Genomic DNA, 25,888 nt, shown 5'->3' with positions numbered 1-25,888 from the left:
TCTAACAGGTCATTCCCCAACTTATACTGGAACCCAGGGTTGTTCCTACCCAGATGTAAGACTACACTTTCCCTTGTTACATTTCATTAAATTTTCCCCTACCCAACTCTCCAGCCTTAGCCTTCTAGTGTGTCAGCCACTTCTCCCACCTTGGTGTCATCAGCAAACTTGCTGATAGTACACTCAATTCCCTCATGCAAATCATTGATGAATATATTGAATAATACCGGCCCCAGTACTGACCCCTGAGGCACTCCACTAGATACAGGCCTCCAACTAGACTCCGCCCCATCAACCACAACTCTCTGGCTTCTTTCCTTCAGCCAGTTCGCAGTCCACCTCACTACCCGATCATCCAGACCTCACTCCCTCAGTTTAGCTGTAAGGATGCTGTAGGAGACTGTGTCAAATGCTTTACTGAAGTCAAGGTAGACCACCTCCACTGCTCTGCCATCATCCATCCATCTTGTTGTGTCCTCATAAAAGTCAATGAGATTGGTCAAGCACGACTTCCCCTTGGTGAAGCCATGTTGACTGCCCCTAATGACCCTCTTATCCCTGATATGCCTTGAGATGGTACCAAGGATAAGTTGTTCCATCAGTTTCTCAGGGATGGAGGTGAGGCTGACCTGTCTATAGTTACCCGGGTCCTCCTTCTTGCCCTTTTTGAAGACTGGAGTGACATTTGCTTTCCTCCAGTCCTCAGGCACCTCTTCCATTTCCCAAGGCTTGGCAAAGATGATGGAGAGTGGTCCAGCAATGACTTCAGCCAGCTCCCTCAGCACCCATGGGTGCATACCATCCAGACCCATGGATTTATGGATGTCCAGATTGCCTAATTGCTCCCTAACCCAGTCCTCATCAACTGAGGCAAACTCCTCCATTTTCCTGACTTCCTTTGGGGCCTCAGCAGTATGGGGCTCCTCAGTGTGCTTGCACTCAGTAGGATTATTTACACCTTTAAGATTAGTAAATGCTTAAATATTTAACTTATTTTGCAATTAGAGTAGAAAGTTAGCTGTTATTTTAAGGGATTGCATGCACAGAAAAAAATCTGCAGATATATAAGGTAATATATACGCAAGTATAAAATACAGACCTCTTACATGAGAAGGGTTGGACACGATACTACATAATTTGTTTTGGAGAAAAAGCCTCTTAAAAAAATCTAAGGACAACTATATTAACAGCAGAAGAATCTGTGATCTTATCACGTAGCTTAAATACTGTGCCTATCAATCAATATCTCTCTCTTCTAAATCATGCTGAATTCCTTAGAATGACCTCTCATTCAAGCTGATGATCAAAATTAATTAGATATGTTAAATTATCAAGTGGATTGAAGCTCTATTGAAGAGAGATTTGAAATAACGTTATATGTGATATGAAGTATTAATACAGTGTTGGGTTAAAGTTTACCTCTTGTCCATATCACCCTAACAAAACATCATTCATGAAGCCTGATAGTGAAGTCTCTATCTACTTAAGTAATTTTGCTCACTGAATTAACTGAGACCAAAGATGTGAAAATACCAAAAACTTCTTGGGTCATGTGCCTTATGGATGCAGAGAGGAATTCCCTGAACACCAGGAATCCCCCAGCTATCTAGAGACCTACCATTTCCATCAACGCTCTCCCTGAAGGCAAGGCCAGAATAAGCTAGAAAAGCTCTGTTAGAGTAATCTGCACTTTGTCCAAATACCTATCCTAGATATCATTCTCAAGGGAGACATTTATGTTTTACTATGGAACAGGCCTGGGATTCAACTAGCATGCACTATCGGTGTAAAAAATAGAAAAGCAGAACCAGAACCGATAGTGTACCACCCATGCAGACACACACAATCCACCTTGGACAAATACAATTCAGGAACAGCCCAGAACCCAAGCTAATTGGGATTTTCACAATAGTACAGTAACAGGTTGAAGGTGGAAGAGAAAAAGGGCTTTTTAAGATAAGGCTGAATAATGTCGGTTCCCGTCAAAGGCAATAAGGGCAGGTTTTAGTAACAGTCCAACCACAATGCTTAATATACATGGTCTGAATTATGACAATATTTGGATTAATTGTTCTCAGTGAAACCCCCTAGAACTCTCCAACCTTAGCCCATTACCATAAGCATAAAATAAAAGTACATTCATTTTTGAAGTGGAACAGTTTTGGCATCAAGTTAAAATTGAATCCACATACTAAACCAGTTTAAGACTTTCCTTTAATATCAAGGATAAATTTCGGTTTCAAACAGAAAATAAAAAGTTTTTAAAAGGTAAAATACATTATTAACTCATCTTTTACTTTACTATTGAACATGATTTGGTCCAGACTACAATGGTTAGTATCAGGAACCTGAAATGCATCTTTACCTGATATTGCAGAAATTCCTTTTGAATATGAAGTTACCTTAACCAGGGGAAAGTCAGTTTAGCATAGACTGATTTCCTGATAGTGGACTTAATAGCCAAGTTATTTATTTATTCCTCCTTCATGACTGTTTGCTGCAGAAAGAGGAAAATCTAACATCTAATCAAGGGTAATATTGCATGTGATCTTTAGTTCATTTTTTTCCCCTCAAAATTCCACCCAGCCAAGCTTACACTGGTTGCAGGACCATGTGCCAGAGAGGGAGGAGGACCATTCTTCCCAGCCATATTTCTTCTCCAGCATGTCTTCAGATTTTTGACCTATGGGCTCAGGTGTAAGGGGCAACCATCTACTCTGTTTCCTTCTCCATCAGGAACGCTGAGGGGGCAGAAGGGTGGAAACTTGGCTTCGCAACTACAACATGCTTGCTCTAATTACATTTGTATAGAAATGAGAAACAAGTTGTGCTGAAATTGTAGCAATTATAAACATTGTGTTCCATATTGTGCCATCAGCTTTTAAGCAGATGGCTGGGTTTATTTAGCAGATGTCTTGGTAGCGTGATCTATTCCAGTGTTTGACTACAGATAAACTGACTAGGTTGACCAGCCCTTGAGGAATTCATGAAAACTTCTCATGTTCAGAAGAGTTCTCAACAGCAATATTTATATATTACTAGTTTTCATGTGCTTATATTACTGCCTCCATTCATGATCTCACAGCCTTTTAGACATACATTAGTTTTCCTCTCCCAGAACAAAGTGCCGCCACCCCTGCAAATCTCAGCTGTAAAACGTAGGAGTGAAAATTATGCTATAAATTTTTTATGATCGTATCCTATTTGGCATAAAGATCAAAGGTCTGAGAGCTGCAGGATTCAGTGGAATGTATTCGTCAGTTATATTCATATCTGATAAAAAAATATTTGTGACATGAACTAGAAACAATTTTTGCTTTGCTTAGAAATATGTTGTACTAATTCCCTGCTCATAATGGTAGATCGAAACACAGGAAAGGAACATTTCAAGTCTGTATACTTCTATTACTTTTACCTTGGTGAGAAAATGCAGTTCTCTGTAGGACTGCTAACAAATGAATATTATCTTTTTCTGAATGACCTAAGCGGTAAAGAAAATAGACACTGCTAGCAACCAGGAGTTAAGTGTACAAACAGAAGGAGAAACAGAACTTCAGAAACAAATGGAGTTCTACTGAATATAAATTTTCTACCAAATAAAGAACTGGCCAGCCATCTGAAAACATCTCCCAGTGCCAGAAATAGCATCACAAGAAGGAACTGTTTAGCTCAACAAGGTTAGGATAACCAATGGTCGTATTTTTATTATAACGATAATAAATCAAAAAACATTCCTAGGTATTTTAGGACTCCTTTTATTCAAATAATCTGAAGTTATGGAATCTATCATACCTTGATCTTTTTGAGCACACATTTGATTTTTTGCCAACTTCCTTTCATTGCTATATTTCAGATTTTAATGTAGACAGAAAAAAATCAGGTCAACCTTTGATTTAACAATTACAGCATTCAAATTACTTCATTCTAGAACATTTGGAACTCACGTAATTCAATGCAGTTAGGGTATAAATTCAAATATTTTAGTGAATCTCTCTTTTTTTTGCTGCCACAACTATTTTTCCAGGAACTGCATTAGCTATCTTTACATATACCTGTGTTAATCAAGTGATGAATTATAGTCATGCAGGATAGAGTGAGACAGTCCTTTAAAATGCCCTTGTGGCTCTTGTTTCCTTATAAATGCTATAAACTTTAAGGCAAATCCTGTTCCCATTGTGTACATGATTTCATTCTTACACGGCTGCTTTTAATAACACCATGAACTATAAATGACATTTTGGAAAAAACCTCTGACTTCCAGTACACCTGTATCCTTTGTATTTGCTAAGTACTGTATGAAATGTGAAGTTCTACTATTGGTACCCTTTAAATGACTTATCTGGGGAACTATTCACATGTTTAAAATTAAGCACATTCTTAAGTTTGTCAATGAACTGATGCTTATACCTGTGAAAGATTTTGCTTGCAGAGGTACCAGAGTTTGGGGACTAGAAAATGGGAATCAGTACAATATAGAAACCATTAATTTCAGTACAACATTATATGTTATTGCAGTTTGTGGATCACTCATCCCCAGAGAAACTTGAAAATAGAATTGAACTAATAGATATAACGGTCACACCTGGAGATGTGGTACAGGTTTACAAGCATCCCATACAAAGCCTATAAATTTCTATCCTGAAAGTTAATACCAGCTGTAATACAGTACATGTGCAAAAATCTCTGCAGGCTGAATAGCACCCAAAAGTCCAGATGGTTTACTTCAATGAAACATTAAAAACCCAGCATCTAAATGAACAAAAAGGACCAGCATGCTCTTTGCACATAGAGATTGCTGTAACTGACAAAACACAGAATAAAACCACCTTCGTTACCACTTTATACTCGCCTCCTTTTCACTTTGCAACAGAATCATCCATGCTTATTCTTGATCGACCAGGCAAACCGCTTGACATGTTTTAACGCAGGAATCTTATTACTTTACACAGTTAATCATAAGTCCAAATACACCTATCCAAAAGATACTGTCCACCCTTATTCTCTTCTCCATCCTTTTGGAACAATAATTTTTAAACATAGCTTCAGTTCAGTATTCCTATTGTAACCGAGTTCTAAATATTTTCTGTTTTTACGTTTTTTGTTCATCTTCCCCCTCAACTCCTCTTTCTTTGGAAACAGCAGGAGGATGCTTTAGGACAGCATTTAAATCATATCATCCAAATGGCTTCAATTGCTCTTACGCATGGTCAGCCATCAAAGCCAGGAACAGCTGAGACTGTTTTGGATGGTTCATGCAAAATACATGCCTACTGCTCTGGACTTCTTTTTTTTTTTTTTTTCAGTTCTTTCTTTTCATGGGTCACAGGTACCTCGTACCTTGAAAAGTCTTGGATTTCAGGCTGAAAAAAAAAATCTCTTTATCTTGCTAGAGACTTCACACAACTGTATAGATTAATTGTTGTTGGGATTTCTTTGTATTCTTGACAACATCTATACATCATTGATAGGCAACTATGTTTTCAGCAACTGTTACAATATACTTCAAGAGAAGTCGTATTATGGCATTGGAAATTAGTTTCTATCAGCTTTTGGAATATGATTACGACAATGCTAGAGAAAAGATTGACTCATATTCCCTTAAAAGGCTTGTTTTTAACTCATCTGTAACATTGGTTAACAAAATAAGCCTGACTTGAAAACTACAAGGTTTCCTCTCTGGCGCAAGAGCTTTTCTGCATTGTTTCCTGCTAATTGTTTGTAAAGAGTTTAAGATATTGAAAACCAGATTTTTGTCTGCTATTTCAATGGATTGCTCTGATTAACTGTAACTTTACTCTTTCAATCTCTCTCTGCCATTAAATCTAGAAAACTTATTGTAGAGTCTGTTGTTGAAGTCAAGTAACAGTTAGTAGGCAGCTAACTATCTAACTACACTAGTAGGACAGATGCCCACTTCTGAGCAGCTTTGTCCTCTGGTATTTGATTGTAGCTTAGAGATGACGCAAGCATCCATCCTTACCTCATAACTATGTCAGGAATCAGGAGAACTCCCTTGTTTCAGAGAATGAGCTACAGTTTACCAAAGCAGCCCCAAAGAAGCAAAAGTCTGTCAGTGACAGACTTTGGAGTCTGACAAACTATAACCAAAAGGAACACAGGTTGTTACAACATAAACAGGGACATTTTTAACTCAAGCTACACCACAGGCTTACTTTTCAGTTACAAGGTGTTTTATTCTGCTGGCACCAGAAACTCACTTTTAACTACCAAGGAATTATTTTATAGAGCTTGCTAGTTTACCTTGTGATCAGCCTTTTAGCCATGAGCTACTGTCTGCCTGCTCCATCCTCGGTTCCTTCCTTTAAATTAACTCCTTAGTTGTCACTGTACTCCAAGCATCTTTGACTGTACACATTTTCTATTTGAAATAGCCTCAATCTACCATTCCAAGAAAAGAAAAATGGCAAGTGTGGGAATTACACTTTGTAAGTAATATTTCTATCCAGCTTTTAAGTTTCAGAGCAGACTGTTTCCAGTCTTCCTGCTTGCCATGGCACAGAATATACCAGGACACACCTTATTCAGTCTTCTTTTGAGAACTACTCAGAGGATGTCACTACTATCAAGGCCTGAGCCAAGTTAGACCCAGTAGGCAAATAAAAAAGAAACACAGCTAATGAGCTTCAGATCCCCACCCATTATTTTTCTGCAATTCGGTTGCTATTTGAACACTTTCCTTTTCCAGCTGATCTGTCAGTCAAGTTACGAAGTTCAGCTTTCCAGGCATTCCCACTTCACCAGTATCATACCACAGGCAGCCCTGTGAGAGTTCTCGCTTTCACTGGGATAACATGAGGGCTCTGAGGGTTCTCCTCAAGGTCAGAGAGGTTTTCAAAAGGATAGACAGGAATCTAGAGGGATTTACCAGCAGCCTGACAGCCACTGATTTTGGTGCGAGTCAGGCTGTTAGACAGTTCTGAAAATCCCAGTTTGAGCCCATTTCCAGCTGTAGGCACCTAAATCTCTTTAAAATAGGATTGCGTAAGAGTGCACAGTAAGGTCATTTAAGGAGATCAAATAAGCTTTAAGTGGCATATGGCTATAAAAACAACAAAAGCAGCTGTCAAATGGTAACAGCTTTCAGACATGAACAACAATAGTTAGGATGCTTTTTTAACTGGCCATTTAGATAAGACAGATGAAGAAAAAAACAGTAATAAAAAGCATCAAAAACCTCTCTTCTAAATACAAATCTATAACCAGAATTTTTAAAGTCACAACAATAAACTTCTTCTGTTATCTCCAAAATAATTAATCATACGCTCTCTTTCTGTCAGCTGTTAGTAAAGAAATAAAATTGTTTGGACACAACTTCAAGTGTCAAATCACAAATCAAGTTGGACAGAGAATACCTCTGCTGAGGAGGTTGCAGTCTATGTTCAGGAAAAAAAACGATTCTGGTTATCCAATAGTTCTCTGAGTTGGGTGAGAGCCTTTGGGTACTGCAAATATGGTTCAGTGAAGTTTGACCAAAACACTGGATTCTGGAGAGCTCCCCATCACCGTCAGGACCCAGCCCATAGCCTTTCCTCTTTAAGTGATGCCTCCTGCTCTTGTTCAAGAAGTCCCTTCCCCACCTTCCCCCTCTGCAGTAACCCTTCCTCTCCTCATGCCCTCAGGAGCTGGGTAAGCAGGGTGAGGGAGCAGCTAGATTGGAGCTGAAATGGAGGAATGGGTAGGTCAGTTCTGCAGCTGCAAAGGAGACAGGAGGCATGAGTGAGGGCACACGGATATTGTCCTGCCCAGCGACCGCTGCTACCCCACATCTTGGCTTCTCAAGGAGAAATGGAAGCAGATCAGCTGTCTGATCTGGGTACTCTTCAACCCTTCTTTCATGGCAAAGACAAGATAGGCAGTCTGTTGCTCTGGGCAAGTGACTACTTTTTCTACTCTTAAAAGTATCCCGGAGAGAAAGAGGCATTTGAGCAAAATGGTACAGGCAGTAATGCCCAAAACAATGAAAGTGAAACACAACATTTTTACAATTAATTACAACATGGTCAGCAACAACAAATCACACTTCTAAGTCATTATCAGAGACAATTCTCTGTATGCAATCATATTCTCATCACCTTCCTGTTTACTTAAAATTGTCCTGTGAGACAGGGAGAATTGTAACTGCTAATAAGACACAGAGACAGTGACTTCCCTGAGATCACAAAGGATGTGTGATCTCTCCTTTCTCTTGCTCCCAAGTTTCAAGACTTCTAGCACAGTATTTATCTTAGACATCCTTGCTCATCTTTCAGATTGGGTTTGGAAGCAGACAAAGGCATTTAAAAATTAATGGGGAATCACAGGCAGTTAAACCCAAGCTGTATGGATACATAAACCTTCTTCCTTTAGAAAGCTAAAATCTATGTAATGCAAGCTTATTGATTGTTCAAGTCAGGATCTCTTTTTATACATCTATCTGTGCATCTGATATTGCTGCCCAAAATTTGGCATCAGTTTCATGCTGGTCTACTTCCATTACCTTCACTGGAAAGAGCTGTGGATTATATTGTGAGAAAAAGAAGGTCTTACTGTATCAGAAGAATTTGTCTGGATAGGAAAAATTGAAGCTCTTGTATTCTAATTAAACAAGCATTTTAATATACATCTAAACAACCAATTTTCTTTAAATGGATTTCATTCCTTACCTATTTCCAGAAAAGACATAAAAGTGAAATAAAAAGGTGGCGATGCCTTAACTAAGACCTCTCAGGCTCAGCCTTGAATGAGAAAATACAGAAATCATGAAAGCCAGAAAAAGGAGTCAAGCCAACATATTCATATGCCTGTCAGCCAAGTAGTTATGCATCTTCCGCCTAAGGTGATGAATCTATAACCTTGAAGTGTAGCATAGTGTAACCATATTGTATTTCCACACAACAAAAATCTTTGAACTTAGGCTGAACCCTGTTCAGGAGCTTTCTACTGAGAAAAGAAACTACATTTGCATCGATTCTCCTAGCAGCTATTCTCTTCAGAGCAATAGATTGTGCATTCCTGGTGGCAGGCCTAGAGAGTCGACTTGTTCCCCGCACGGTACTTACATAAACAGCACGAGCTGCACTTTCTGGGACTGCAGATGATTTCTTAATGACCTTGCTTTCAAAATGCGTTTTTTAAAGGTAGGGAATCCACATCAATAGTTCCATATCTGCTGTTCTATCTGACTATTTTACACTGAAATATGACAAATTTAAGTGATTTCCTCTAAATATTTACTCTAATATCAGATACCCAACATTGACAATTTTCGGCATGAAACCAAAACAGTCCCTGACTTATATTTACAGCAGTGACTGAAATTGAAGCAACATAAATCACTAGTTTTTAACTGTAATTAAATTAACACTAAACCTTTGATCGAAGTAACCAATTCTAATTTGATATTTATTTGTACGTTTTAGCCATTTTTCTCAAGAAATGTTGGGTGACAGAATCTAGTATTCCTTTCTGCTGCACTGAATGTATAAATATGTATTTAACTTAGTGTTATAAATTACTAGTTTATGTTCATTTCTAATGCTTATTTCTATTATGTTAGAAAATACCATAATGATTTTTTTAAAGTCGATATGTATCAACTATATTAGCATGGAAAATGGAATCAGCTTAAACCAATCATTTTTAAATGTAATTTATTAAATAAATTTGTCATAAATACATCTGGTTCATAAGAAAACTGAAGCATTAATAAACTAATTTTCAGTACAAATGGAATTTAAGTAATCTAAGTATTTTTATTCACTTAACGATTTAAACATATAATTTCCATTCTTTTCTCACATCTGGCTCCTAAAGGCAGATTGGAAAAGGTGTGTGGAGAAGTTATTGCTTTCTCTATTCTCAAAACTCCATTTTAAATATTCAATGAATTTAATATTAAGTACATGAAAAAAAAAAACCCACACAGGGAAGGTAGTGTCTCTATCAACAGCCACTTTAATACTTCAACAAACTAATTCTACAAAACTTTGGCATAATATTTATGCTACTGTCATTACTATTTACAAAGACAAATAGTTTTAACAGTTTATAGCAAGTATGATCATTTTATAGATTATGATACCTTTATATTCTTTTTATATATATATATATATATATATATATGCACACTTGAAAAAAAAAAACCCACTAAATATATGTTTGGAAAGTCAGTGAAGATGAAAACAGATTCCATTTTATCTACCCTTCAATAAAAAATATAAAATCTGACCACTGCACTTTAAAGTCTGGGGGGAAATCTGAAAGAAGTCGTTACATGACGCACTCTGACAAACTCAATTGTCAGGAACCATACATATTCTCAGAAATTAAATGCATGAAGCACACTAATGTCTTACCAAGGCAGTATTTAACATCAAAGAATCCTGAAGCACTTTGCACATACATACAAAAGATTTCTTCACAAAACTCAAGTGGAATAGTTTCATACATCAGCTCAAACAAATCCTCTAAAAATTAAACATTTACCCAGCATCTCTTTTTCACAAAATAACTACTGGCTACTTCACCAGTTCTGGTAAGCAACATTCAAAAACTCTTTTCTACTAATAGCACAGGAAATTAAAAGCATCTCACAAATTACTCCATTCCCTGCTATAACTTAAAAGTTGCTCTGGGGCCACCTGACGTTCTCTTCTTTGATCTCCCCTTCCTCTTCTAAACCACGTAGCCCTTACCCCCCAAATGAAAAACATACAGCTTTCTCATCTCCAGTCCCTGCACTGGTAGCTTCTGCATTTATATAATAGCATCACCAGATTGATGTTGTTTCTATTACACAAACATCTAACAAAATTGCTCGGTGAAAAGACCCTTCCTCTCCGTGAGTGATTTTAATTCACATGTGGGGGTTCTCATTGCACTTCTGGTTTCAAAACTGCAGACTGATTGGTGGGGATCCTTATTGGTTAGAAGCTTACCCTGTATTAAATTCTTAAAAAAGCAGAGACAAGTCAGAGATTCATGGAGTTTATAATGTTATCTAGTAAACAAATGGATTTTTCTTCTTACACAGTAGTCCATTACACTGCACGCATACAGCAGCTGTTACATTGTCTGTCCTTTTGTCCATCAAGTCCAGAAGCTTGTCTCCTGGAGCAGCCAAACACCTCATCATACATCAAACACTTCAGAATATTTTACACAGTAAGCAAATTTTCCTTTCTGATCTCCACAGCAGCTGAAGTCTGCTTGCAGTTATCATCCTAATTCTAGTGACAGTGTAGCCTTTGATCAGGACATTTTTCAACTTATTACAACCCAGGTATAAAATTTAGGCTCCACAGAGTCTTGCTTTTTTGTAGTAAAGGAATGGAAGAAAAGCAGCAAGACATGTTTCTTGCACAACCAGAGAAGCAACAAGCACATCATTTGCAGTCCTTATGCTTTGCTAGGGGGCGTGTTCTCCTGTAGCTACTCAGGTATTTCAAGTTCCTTACAATATGCAAAAACATGTGCCTCCAGGGAAAGGGGAAAAAAGGAAAAAAAGGGGAAAAAAAGAAAAAGAGAAAGGTAGTTTTCTTTATATTCTTCTGAGATACTTAATGACATTGGGCCCTTACAAAGCAAAGGTTCAAATTTTCAAAAGTATTCTAGCATAGCTGTGACAAAAATCAACCAAACAGGAAAACTACTCATTTATCTTTTTGTAGTTCTGTCTAATATTCAGCATAATGCAACATCTCCCCAAAACCCTTTGGGCTCAGGACTAATGGAACAGTTGCAGATACCTTTTTTGAGTCTTGCAGTGATGAACCAAATGTTATTTTGCTTTTTAGTATTTGACTTTCCACTTCAGGTCAGTGCTCTAACATCAGTCAGGCTCAAGAGAGTAACTAGAAGTGACATAATTTGCAAAATATACCCTGCAGCACAATGAAAAATGATGTAGTTAAATAAAAACAAACAGTGTGCTGGGTATTTTGTAGCTGAACTTATTTATTACAAATTGAATGACTGCACAGATCTAGTTAAGCGCAGCTTCTGAGCATCACTAGCAAATAGAAGGGCATCACTGCTCTCTATAATGTGCTATGTGCTAATTTCTTAAGTTAAGCTGGGATAGTCGAAAGACTAGGAAAGAAGCTTCAAACATCGCTTCCCCCCCTCAACCCAGTTGCTGAGCAGACCACTTCTCAAGGGCAGCATCCTCAGAGCTGGCGTCTTCCTGGCCTGAAAGGGCTGCTCCAGCAGCTGAACCTTGCTCAACTCTCAGGAAAACCCTGGTCTGCCCCTTTCATTTTGGTACAGCTCTATACATGGAAAACTAAACAAGTGGTGCTGAGTGGGGCTGTTTTAGTATTAAATATCTGGAATATGCTTTTATTCCCAGGACATCCTCCACTGGTCTGTTAAACTAATTATAGGTAAATCATTCTAGATGTACAGCTCTAAAAACTAGTTGCATATTCCAACTCAATCCTAATTCAGATAATTTTACAATGAAGTTTTTACAATAGCAAAGTACTGACATTCCAGTTTATTTACTTCTTTACACTAACAAAATGGTCTTGGTAAGAATTTTCACTTCGAAAACTATTGCCAGATTCAAACCAGAACAAGTAATTTACAAAGAAAAAAAACAACCCTACCCCCCAAAACCAAACCCACACATGCACAAGAAGCTGACAAAGTGTTCTCTGTTTCATAGTGAGACAGAGTTAAGTCTTAACAAAATGAAAGGGTAACACAAAACAAACCAAAAAAACTTGGTGACATGTTATTTAATTCCAGGATGGAAGTCATGTTACCAGAGAACTTTTTGTGACATTAGAATAATGGAACAAAAAAGAAGCTACCAGTCAAATGAAACTATTAGGAAAAATATGACAGTTCTGTGTTATGGAATATTTCAATATAAAGACCTATATACTTACAAAAAAGCTAGCAATAATGAACTAATGATACAATAGGTAGGTAATGTAATTCTGAAATATTAAGTGGCTATTAAGGAACAGGTTCCCTGTATCATAATGAAGTTTTCATTTACAAAGATCATTTCTCCTCAGAGCTCTTTGACCTGTATCTCAACAATGCCTTTTTCTTCCTTTGCTCTGCTCCTACTTTCCAATGACTTCTGTTCTGACCTTAGCATGTTTTTGCATGCTTCTTGCATATTTTACCAGGCTGGCTGCCATCCTTCAACATTCCAGTCCCTTGTAACAAGACATCCTGAAATAACTTACATTGGATCTTTCTAGACACTATTGTAACAGCAGGGTTCTGATTATAAGATTTTTCCTGTCCTTTAAGAGAAACCAATGGGTTCCCCATGTGGGGCATTAGCTGCAATTTAAGTTGGCCCTGTTTACACCTACTTATTTCAGTCAACCACATTTCACACAACTTTGTTTATGCAGGTGTTTTATATACCTGTTATTTTTCACACAAGTGATACAGAGCTAAAAACCTATGTAGGCAGGTAGAATCCCTAACCAAAACGCAGCTTTTATTTTTTCTCAACACCAGTGCACATGGGAGTGCTGACATTTGAAACCTCCTTTGAAGTTCACACACCTACTTTGGATTTAATATGCAAATATCCTGGAGATCCAGCCTGAAAACCAGTAATATGCTACTCCCATTCAAAATGCTTACCTAGGAAAGAAAATCTGTCAAGAAAGGAAGATTTCCCAGTTAGAGTACAAAAAGAACTCTGCAGCAGTTGCTAAATGCTTTCCAGCAGAAATCTGCTACGGTAATTTCATTGTCACATTTCAAGGGATCTTCTCTACAATTTTACTTGCTACTGTAGCTATACCACTATCTCTGGAAGCACTTAAAACCTGAATCTTAGCGAGAATAGGCTACAATGTGTAGCACTGCATTTTACTTTTTTTTTTTTTTAATTTGCTAGCAGAAGGAGAAAATTAATCATCCATCCCTTCCCTTTTAGGTCAAATTCAGACATGGTGTATGCAGGTTGCTGAAGCTGTGTTTACCAGTTTCGATAAGAGGGTCCTGATCCCATTTCCCACAAAAGCAAAAATCCCATTGATATCAAGGCCAACAGAATGTAATATACAGCATTCAGGCGCCAACAAATCTAGTTATTTCTAGCATGGATGGGTCTGAGCATTCAGAGTTACCATTAATTTCCTACCACAAGCATGTGTGCTCTGGCCTTCTTAAAATCAGATGAAATACCCTTAAAATGATTACTCTTTTCAGAATTAGCACTGTGTTTGACATTGAAAGCATCTGACGCTAAATGGATGTTTTTTTCCCCCAAAATAAGTCGCCATTAAAGAAAATTAATAAATGGCTTCACACATTCCAGTTTCGGAAAGTCTTTTACTAAGTGTCATTCTTTTCTTAGAAGTTGTTTAGGTAAAGTATGAATTTGTCAATCATTTGGGATCACACAGCACTGACCATTTAAACGCTGTATGATTCCTCTATAGGAATGATGCATGGCACAAGAATGTTGTGTGTCTCAGGGAAACATTACTGTTTGTTTGGATTTCTTAGAGTTTCCTGTGGGGAAGTGGGGTCCCATGCCAGGTGTCTCTAAAATATGCAAGTAGCAATGACAGGTAGAATTGAGCTCTGTCTTTTGAGAACAGGTTAGCTTTGCTTCCTGTTAGTACTGGGTTTAGAAAGATACCAGCTTGAAAAAAGGTGAATCGCTCTGCACAGAATAAACCTTCACATACAGCAGGAGATGATGGAGAAGAAACAGAAAGATACCAGCTGAAATCCACTGGCAGATTTAGACCTGACAAAAAACAGCGTGAGGACCTCTTCAACTCTTTTTTTTACTGCTTTCCAGTGTTTCTCAGAGTTATGTGAGTTATGTCAGTGAAGGTAAACTTTAGATAATGACAACGATTACAGCTGGATGAAAGGTGGCAAGACCATACAAGAACAATCATGTCAGTCAGAAAATTATTTTGCATTAATTGTTTAGTTGCTCTGTATGAACAATATCTGATTTAAGTGATGGCAAAGGGTGCCCTGTTTGAGGCTTACAACACTATTTGTTCCTTGAGGAAGGTAAACTTGGGTTTGGTGCCAGCAGCTGATTACTTCACGAAGCTCCTAAAACTTACATAAATCCACCAAATTTCTTCTTTTTGGAAAGAAGAAAAAACCCAAACGACACAAAGCAATCAAACAAAAACAAAACAAAAACCAAACAAAACAAAAACAAACAAAAAAAGCAACTCACGCCCCACCCCCAAACAAATTACTAAGTTCACCACACTATGCGAAAAGCATAGTAAACTGATCATATTCTCCCCTCTCTTTGTTAGCCGTACTTCACCAGTCATCACACAAAAACATTGCCACGGTAATATATAGCGATAGCAACAACAAATAGCAAAGACACAGGGAGAACATAATTCATGGTCCAGAGGCCTTTTTCTCACTTGAAACATTGCTCAGTGATCCTGAATAAAAATTACTCGAAATCAGAGAACTTGCAAATAGCAGAAGGGAGGAAAAGAACTCTGGGATCTTTTCAAATAATCCTCTTCTCAGTCCCTTTCCATCTTTATGCACTTGTAAACCCCTTTCTCTTGTTCCCCCCTGCTGTAGAGTGCAGAAACTTTCCGTATCTGCCGCCTGGTATGTAAATCAAGACTGTTCAGGATGTTGTATACTTCCCAAAAACCTGGAAATGCAGTTAGTTGTGAAACTATAACATCTAGGTGAGAAAATAATTCCTGCAGAAAGCGACATAGCAACTCTGATGTTTTTATGAAGAAAACAGATCTGCCGAAGAGCTGACATGCTGGATGCAGGGCAAGTTCTATTGTGATTTATGCATTTTGTAACCCAAATATAACTCAGACAACCAATCTGTGACAACCCACGATGGCAGCTTGGAAGATTACTTTCACTGTTGCTATTCAAGGAGAGAAACTGGATGTTTGATCTTAATTAAGATCTTCAGGAATCAGACCGGTCTTAATGGATATAAAAATAATACCAAAAGGCAGAAAAAAAAAAAAAAATCAAAGATCTGCTTCACAACTTTATCATGGACTATCTCCAAACAGGGTATAAATGTACAGAGGTGACACATACATTGACGGCATCAGGTTCGCAGGAGATAACAAACCAGTACATTAGTGTGTCTCAATACAGATTTCAGGACAGCAAAGCATTGTTTCCATCAGAAATGTAATACTCTGCACACCTGATATCTCACAGCACAGACTCTGAAATGACTGCGGGCCCTGCAAGGATAAATTTGGCACAGAAGCCTCTACAGGGATATTAATTGCAATGGTGGAGTCTACACAAGTCAACAGTCCCACTGCTATAGGGTATAAATGGCAGACGAAGTCATGCTCGAAGTATTTCAATAACTAATAGGCTGAACCTATTTCTGTTGTAATTCCATTAACTTTTACAATTCTAACACTTTCAAAATGTAAAGCAGTCTGTTTTAACCAAGGAAGAACTCGCTAAAATTCTTCCTATTAGTCTTGATTCCAAACATCAATACAGACGAAACAGCTGACACCAAAGCCAACGCTATTACAAAAGGATATTCAGAAGTCACTCAGTACTCAAAACCAACATCAATCTTTCTCTCTCTCTCACTTGTTCCCCCTTGGGGAATAGTTATTTCTCAGTGGGTGGAATTATGACGTTTGACTTGGCAGCGCAGTGGAAGCATCACATGGCTTATAATGAAAGCCCAGAGTGCTGTTTCTATTATTGGCAACTGGTTACACCACCAGCATGTTCTCACATGTCAAAAGCAGGTGTCCCCACTGCTGCGTTATAAATAAAATCAGTTTCAGTCAGGATTTGTATTTAAAATGAAAGTAGCACCAAACAACCAACTATTGCTTCTCTAAATCACAGCATGTAAGGCAGGGGTGTCAAGCTCATTTTCACCAGGGGCCACATCAGCCTCATGGTTGCCTTCAAAGGGCCAAATGGAATTTTAGGACTGCATAAATGTAGGAGTAGCTTGACACCCCTGATGTAGGCAAAGAAATACAATAGGTAAACTGAGACCATACTTAGTCATGAAAAGCAGGAGGAAGAGGTTTTAAAAACAGAATATCTAGCAGTAAGCAGAACAATTTGAAATTAACAGCACATAAAAAGGGTATGAACATTTAAAGACACCATTCAAAATCAGAAGGATCAAAGACACAGTCTTTGAAAACAAATTAATGTATAATTAGGTTAAGGACGTGCATTTGGAGAAACTCAAAAGTAACTCAGAAATCATTCTCAGATTCTAAACCAAAGCAAATTTAGCTTTTCCACAACTTGTTAAAGTTATGCTCATATATACATTCCTCTGGCATTTCTTGTTTCAAGCAGCTGAACAATTAATATGGAAGGAGGAATAATTCTTGTACATTTTTACTGGAAAATTTGAGCTGTCTATTAATGTTAAACTCAAAGGCAACCAACTTGGTCTGGAAATCAAAAGACTTGAGTAGTCTCCAGTTCCATACAATATTCCACTATGTTAAGCTTGATCAGTAGTAATAAGAATTGATCAGTATTTTTTTCCCCACTCCAAATACTGTCAAGTTGGCTTCTTGAGTTCAGGATGGAATTTCTGAATAAGACACAGGAGAATATCTCAGGTAGGCAGTGGGGTACTCACTGGTGACGTGGGAGACTGCTTACTTAAATGAACAAAGGAAAGCAAGGAAATGAACTCAGGTTTCCCAGATCACATACATTTAATAAGAGTGTACTCCTCAGTACCTTGGAGCTCTTTTCCTCACGTTATACCTTTAGAAAATTCCAAAGGTCTAAATTTCATGTTAGTAGGGGAAAAAAAAAAAAATAATCAAAATCGTCACTATTCTTTTGTAGAATTACATAAAGGATTATTGCCCAAACTCTTAATAATTTAATTTCTGTCGCCTTTCTCTGCTGCTCAATTCAGCAAGCTTCCAGTGAATTCTGAGATACTTCAATACGAAGCAGGATCTAGAACCATGATATTTGGAGGGAAGGAGGGAAGGAGGGAAGGAGGGAAGGAGGGAAGGAGGGAAGGAGGGAAGGAGGGAAGGAGGGAAGGAGGGAAGGAGGGAAGGAGGGAAGGAGGGAAGGAGGGAAGGAGGGAAGGAGGGAAGGAGGGAAGGAGGGAAGGAGGGAAGGAGGGAAGGAGGGAAATTTCATTAGCTTGGAGGTAGTTGCCACTTCTATAAACCCCTTAATATAACTGAATAAAACAGATCACTGCTTGGCATTCTTTGACTGTTGTTTTTCCTTCTTTAGAGTGAGCCAGGCTGCACTGCGCATGTCCACATGCAGCTTCAAATAATGCAGTGAAAGATGGACAGTTATTCTCTCACAAATGCAGCTGCTACACCAGAACAGATAACATTCAATAACATTCACCAACTTCTAAACAAGCCAAGCGTCAGAAACAAGACAGTGAGATGGTGTAATGCTGACTGCCAAGTTGTTACTGAATCCCTAGAGAGTAACCCTCCATCATGTCTAAGAGGATGCAGTGTGCCTGTTTGCATAGTAATTTTGCGTGGAGCATCCCTGACCACCAGAAGTAGAGGGAGGAGAAACCAACCTTGCATGCCAAAAAAAGTAGCCATTGGAAGAATAAGAAAGGGAAGTGTGGCATGAGTGCAAAAATTGAGAGGGGACCTTAAAGGGACAACAAAGGATTATTTGAATTCCTCAGTTTAAAACCAAAAGTAATACAGAGACTGATCAAATTTCAGATCCTTGAAAATCAAATTCAGTTCCTAAAACACAAGCCCAGATGGATGACTGATGTAAATAAATCCAACTTCATTGGCTTGAAGAGAACAGTATCCATGCATACCAGCTGAGGTTTTGGCAAATCCTCTTCCTGAGGTTCAATCAACACATGCATATTCTCAGGTCAGTGAACACAGGTTTATAAGATTCATTCCCAACATACTGTGATGACAAATAGATACTATTTTCTCCTCATTGCTCACCACAGTAAATACTCACTTTATTTTTAATCGCAGAATACTCTACACATTAATATCACCAAACCCATATTTTGGCAGACTCGTGAAGGTTTCCACTGAATCTTGCCTGTCAGTTTCCCTCTGTGACTTACCACAAAAAAGTGATGTCGAAGGTAATGCAGAGGGAATTTCTGATAGTTATCTACATCAAAGAAATATGGTTGATTTGAATTAACTTAAGAATGAGAATATGATCTGCATCAACAGCCCTATAATTAAACATCTTCTCAATGCATTAGTAGCAGAGACCTCTATCTTTTGTGTCTCAGCTGTAGGTCTAACCTTGGCTTAGAATAACCATTCTAGCATGAAAGGGAGGATTTCTGTCTCACACATTCATTTAGTCCTTGGACTGCACTCTGAGAATGCAAATTAGGCTACTGTTTGAGTGAATGACATCTGTGCAACTGGTAGAAATGCACATGTAACTGAACAGATATCATTGACTTCTGTCAAGTCATCAAAGTTTCACTGTGAACAAGTAGCACATGAATCCTGAGCGAAGACACAGAAAGCATCGTGTCCCATAGTTTTGTTGTGCAGGCCTCATGTGCTTAGAGAAGCCTAACAACTTGATCAAGCATGTGATGGATGGCAAAGGACTACCAGACTCAGCACTCTGTTAGGTACCACCAGCACATCCAGTTGTTCCGCAGAGAGAAAATCACTCTGTACAATATATTTCTCTGGATATCATGGGGCGTATTTCTCTACCTTCAGGTTTGAAGACAGAGCAAAAACATGGAATGGAAAATGTGGGAATTAAGAACTATTATGTTTTACATGACAGATGAAAGAAAATAAGAGTGTAGAAGTGCTTTGAGTTCCTAGAGGTGGGTTTTGGTTTTTTACTTTCTCATCTCCATCACCTCTACCAAAAATTTGTTTCCTGAAAAGGAGTGAGGAACATGTAAGGAATGTACCAAATCAGTGTAAGCTTTCTCCAAGGACATACAATACTTCCAGGTAAATGAATTATGATATTGATTTTAACTGAAGACACAGATCACACAACCAGAACACAGGGTTCACTGCATATGTTATGTCTGAAAAAGTTCCACAGCTGAGCAAAATACTTGCTTTGATTTTTTCTAGTAGGAAGCAGAAACATTTGGTTAAATCAAGACTGGGTTGCAGGCAGTTGTATATAGCTTATTCTGGAACTATTTTTTTAAGAAAACATTGCAGCTGTAGTGCTTGAAGATAAGCGCACCATAGGCATTTTAAAATCTAGTACAGACAGCTAAGTGAATAATACTGGCTGAACAGCAGGACCCAGAGGGTGGTAATCAGTGGCACCAAGCCTAGTAGGAGGTCAGTACCCAGCAGTGTACCACAGGGTTCAATATTGGCTCTAATATTGTCCAGCATCTCCATTAGTGATCTGAATGATGGAGCAGAGAGTATCCTTCCAAGCTTAGAGATGACACACAATGTGGGGGAGTGGCTGTAACACCAGAGGGTTCTGCTGCCATCCAGAGGGACCTGGGCAGGCTGGAAAAATGGGCTGACAAGAATCTCATGAAGTTCAACAAAGGGAGAAGCAAAGTCTTTCACCTGGGCAGGAACAGCCCCAGGCACCAGCTGGGCCACCCAGCTGCAAAGTAGTTTTTGGACACAAAGTTGAACATGAGCCAACCTCCCTTGCTTCAAAGGTGGCTGCTGATGTCCTGGGCTGTATCAGGCAGAGCATTGTCAGCAGGTCATGGAAGGTGATCCTGCCCCTTTGCCCAGCACTGCTGAGGCCACACCTGCAGTGCTGTGTCAAGAGAGACACAGTGTTCAATGAAGGGCCACAAAGATGATTTAAGGACTGGAGCATCTTTCATATGAGGAAAAGCTTAGACAGCTGGAGCTGTTCAGCCTGCAGAAGACTCAAGGGTATCTCACAATTGTATACAAATATTTGAAGGGAGGATGCAAAGAAGATGGAGCCTGGCTCTGTTCAATGATGCCCAGTGACAGGACAAGGAGCAACTGACACAAACTGAAGCACAGGAGGTTTGCTCTGAATGTGTGTGTTTTTACTATGAGGGTGATCGAGCACTGGCACAAGTCACTCTGAGGAGTTAAGGAGTCTGTTCTTGGAAATATTCAAAAGCCATCCGGACATGGGCCTGGGCAACCAGGTTAGGTCGTCTCGCTTGAGCAGGGGTGAGGGGTGCAATAGAAGACCTGCCAGAGGCCCCTTCCAGCCTCAACCATTCTGTGATTCTATGAACACACAAGCCTCAGAGATTTAAAGGGTTTTCCTAAAGTCTTGATTCATTTTTATTTCCAGGGTGCATGAATATGGAGACGGAATACATTAAGAGAAAGCACGGAGAATGAATGTGTGTTCACCTAAAGCAGGTAGAATTGCTAAAACAGCTAACATACATTGTTAAATATAATAGAATAAAAGTTATAACTAAATTATCATTTTCACTCAGACAAAGGGAAAGGTATAATAGGAATCTGTTTCTCTGCTCTTGTTCAAAATATACTCCATAGCAAATGAATAGTTTCTAGGGAGCTATGCACATTTTGATGGGGGAGGTTGCTTGTTTTAATCTCAACAAAAGTAACAAGATCTACCAAACATCCCCACCCTAACTCACACATGCACAAACAGGAATTCATAAAGAACCTTCACCTCTCTGGGTTTTTTTTAGCATTTTACTTCTTGTTTAATTTTCAGGGACCTATTAAAACCAAATAACAAGTGTTCAAAGAAAAGAGCAAAGGCAAATTCACATTCATTTGGATGCTTTTTCAAAGTGTGAATTCAAAGGCTTCATAGTTACATTAATTGTGGAACATTGAAAGCTGCCATTATCCAAGAATACATTGGGAAACTCTCTGTTCTGCAGACATAAAATCTATTTGAACTGAGTCAATTTTTGCCACAAAAATAACAAAACACAGTGCTAAAAAAATCCACTTTCTTAGCATCAGAGAACAAATAAAACAGGCAAGAATTCCTAAATTGCTATTTTTTAACCTATTTGTCTCAGATTTTATAATATCATCTGATCCAATTTGGATCCTATTCCACCAAAACCTCTGCTCTTCTCCAATACTTTATCCCTCTCTGCGCAAACAGACCATTCTCCTGTGAACTGCAGAAAGCAGCTTTCTGCCTACAAAGCTCAGCATGGGTCTCATGCAACAGCTAAGCAATGAGGCTTGAGAAAAAGAAAATTGAATAAACCAGAGCAAACTCCAATTTGTTGCATACCTTGGAGATTTATTTCTCCAAATATGCTATGTCTGCTTCAGACAATATTCTCCTTTGGACATCTCCAGTAGCCCTGTTGTAAGACAACTAGACCTGGCTTTCTATACATGTTCTAAATCAAATAACTTATTTCACTTTTACTTTTCTAGATTTTGATTACAATATTACAATCTTTGGTAAGTGTGGAAACAGAATAATTGCATAGTGGATCAGATGACCCACATCAGAGATAGCCCTGTTAGTGATAGTATTTTAATGGTTGTCAACAGCAAGCTTGAAGAAAATGATTAAAAAACAGAATGAATAAACCAGGTTTCTTTGTTTCCAGAATTCAGAAGTTTGAGGAATTCCTAAGTCAGAGGCTTTGTTGATACATTGTCCTAATAATCACCAGTAGAGAGGTTTTATCACTCATATCTCAATTTATTTTACTACACACTGGCCAAAGGATGCTTAGAAATACTTTTAAAACTTGATTCAAGATGCCATAATTGAAACGGTCATTTTATTTCCTTAATTATTTCTAGTCAAATTTTACTTTTGAGCAGGTGCTAGCCAGCCCATTTTAAAATCAATGCAATCTTTAATATTAGAGCAGCAACCTGAACTTCCACTGGAACACTAAGTTATGCACAATTATTTCGTGATTTTTGTCCCTGCATGACCTCCAGTAGCACATTTTGGGCGACTAAGTGTTTAAATTGAGCATACTGTTAAATAAGCTTACATGAGTCCTTGCAATCATATTTTAAAGCACAATCACTGCATGGGTAAGCTTACCAACTAAATTAAGGCATACAACAATCAAAATAACAGCTATTTTAAATAGTATTTATTTAATTCTGGCTGAAATAGAAAAAAAATACAGACTCAATATTTTTTCAAATTACCTTTAATTCATTGGGTGTACTGTTGAGTCCCTGTTCTGGCTACTTGAGGAAGAATTCAAACCTTTCATGTCAAAAGCATAGTTATATTTCTCCAAGCTTCAATGGCCACCAGGGAAGGAAAACAAGTGCTGCTGGGAACTGGGGAGGTCAGGATGCTACCAGATTAAACCCACAATACTTATATTGCTAAAGGCTTTGGACTGAAGGGATATAGGACATCAAGGGAAATACCATCATTAATGGGCCCAGAACTTTATGCACAGCCACACATACAGCCTACAGGGTATGGAATGTGGTGCAGCTCCAGGGTGAGTCCCCAAAGGCTGTTTGACTTGGAAAGAAAATTACTACCCTACTATTTGCCTATAGCTTGGTCTTGGGCAGAAATTCCCCGTGAACATACCATGTATCTGAGTCGTGTGTAGGGCCCAAATTCTGGCCTGGTCTACATCTTTAGTTACGGAACAGTAAAAGGAAACAAAGACACGTCATAACAGAAGGTGTCCATAATACTGAGGTTAGTTTGGAAGCACATGCTTTAGTAATATACTCATTTTCACCTAGAAATGCATAACCTATGTTGTGATAATTTTAATAATGTAAAACATAAGATATTCAAGAATACATTACATGAGATCTCTAATTGCTCTAATAAACAATTCTGATGACTTGCAAGAGAATCTGCAAGCAGATATGTCAGGTATGTCATCAGTCTCGAATCTCTGCTGAACAGTTGTGCTCCTTACTGCTTTAAACTGAATGGTTGGGTTTAGAGGTGTTTTATTTGCTTGTTGTTGGTTTTTGTTTGCTTGCTTTCTTAAATGCATTAAGGATTTGTCTTTACCTTCTCAGGGTCTGACTACACTCTATGTGTCAAGAAGTAAGCTGAGAAATTCTTGTTTGCAGGTTGACAAGATTCACATGCTGATTGTCTTTCTGGCAATAATAATAGTTCTGTCAAAGCTTTTGAGGTTAATTCTGGTTTTACTCATTTGTATTATTTTATTTGTGTATGATGTGCTATTAGTTGTCGTGATCAAGCATATTAATAAACACACAAGTCTAGACTTTGTATGTATTTGTTAAATTATTTCATATCATATTAGGATCGGGGAGACTCCTCTTGTGGACAGACAAGAAGAGGTGCACACAGACCACTTTCACATTTTAAGATATTTTAAAGCTTACTGTAGAGATGCAAAACTACTCTTTCAAAGGCAAAATTATCACTAAATTGCAGACACATGCCTTCCAAATGACCCCAAAGTTCTAAGAGCACATTGACTACAGACTAAACTTCAGACAGTTGAGCTCCACGTACACTCAGATTTCCTACTTTGTGCTCAAGCAAGAGAAAGGCATTGCGGGGTCGATTCTGCTGTCATTAACATTGCATTCAATTCTGGAGCAAAGCTGATTCTAGGGATGGCATGAGAAGACCTAGATTGTGGATTATTTGGGCTTGAAAATTTATACTGAGGGAACCATCCTTGATTCATACCAGGCTTGAGAACTCCATCACAGACTCATAGCAACCCTGTATTTAGTTGGAGGATCTTTCCTTCATTTATTAAAAGATCTCCATAAATCATTCGTAGTTTAGAAGCTAAATGGCACTGCTTGTTGTGGTAGCTGTTAGAGCTGGTCAGTTTTAATTTGTTTTGTGTAATAGGTTACATGGTGTTGTTCCAGTTCGTAGTGCACATAACTGTAGCACTGAAAATAAGTTTGGGAACAATAAGCTATATCCATAAATTGAAAATTCTCTGAGCTGGATTCCCACTAATATGTGGGAATATTCTGGTTATGGTAGCCTTTAAAGAGATTATAGATCAAGAAATGTGTGTGGAATGCAAGTATTTTGATGTTCCAACTGTGTGAGCATAATCTAAAATTCACGTAAGTCTTTTGCTCATGCCCATTTTCACTTGCCCAATTCACATAAAGGTGGAAAAACCTAGCTAAAAAAAAATACCACAATGGAATTCAGAGTTCCTGTTTCTCCTGCCTTTGAGACTGAGAGCAACTTCCAGAAATGCCATGTGTCCTTCTGAGATTATTTTAAATGCTTCTGACAAAACTGTAAAAGGCATAGGTTACTGGCTTCTGAGGAGCTAATTGTGAAAGCCTTTACTTTGCAGATGGAGCTGGAAGATTTCCCAGGTCACATGTTCTAGCCTTTGCACTAAATGCAACAACTTTTGCAGAAAAATAGATAGTGCTTTAAGAGAGTCAATATTTGCTTTGTTTCTGAAAAAGGCTAGTAAGACTTCCTGTTACACAACAGAAAGGAAATCTTCCTCAAAATGGTCCCACAATAGCATATGTTTTTATTCCTACTCTCTCTCTTTACCTCTTACTGAATAAAAGTGTATATGGAAGACGCAACTAATGGCCAATTTTAGGATCATGTGCACATGATCCAAGCTCATAACATGTCAAAGGACACTTTTGATTCAACATAAGCAGACATGCTTTGCCAGCTGGACATACACTGTTCCACATTGTGCAACAGGACTGGTGCAGCTAAGACAAGGTCTTTCAAAAGTGCAGACTTACAGTTCCACCTCCAGTGTCACTCTGAGGACCTGAATAAGCCACCAAAGCATAAATGGATATATAATACAATAAATAATCACAATGTCAGCAAGCCAGAATTAAGTACGAGGAGTTCTAGATATCAATAAATAAATTCCAGAGTCAGTGCTAACAACATCCTCCCAATCTTCATTAGTATGAGAGCATAAACTTGGTTGTGTTCAAGATACAAGGCAAAAAAACTAATTTCTCTAGAACTATAGTGGGGGGGA

Source organism: Streptopelia decaocto (genome assembly GCF_964273445.1).
Source record: "Streptopelia decaocto genome assembly, chromosome: 5".
In the NCBI taxonomy this organism is placed as follows: Eukaryota; Metazoa; Chordata; class Aves; order Columbiformes; family Columbidae; genus Streptopelia; species Streptopelia decaocto.
This window is presented reverse-complemented; position numbering follows the sequence as displayed.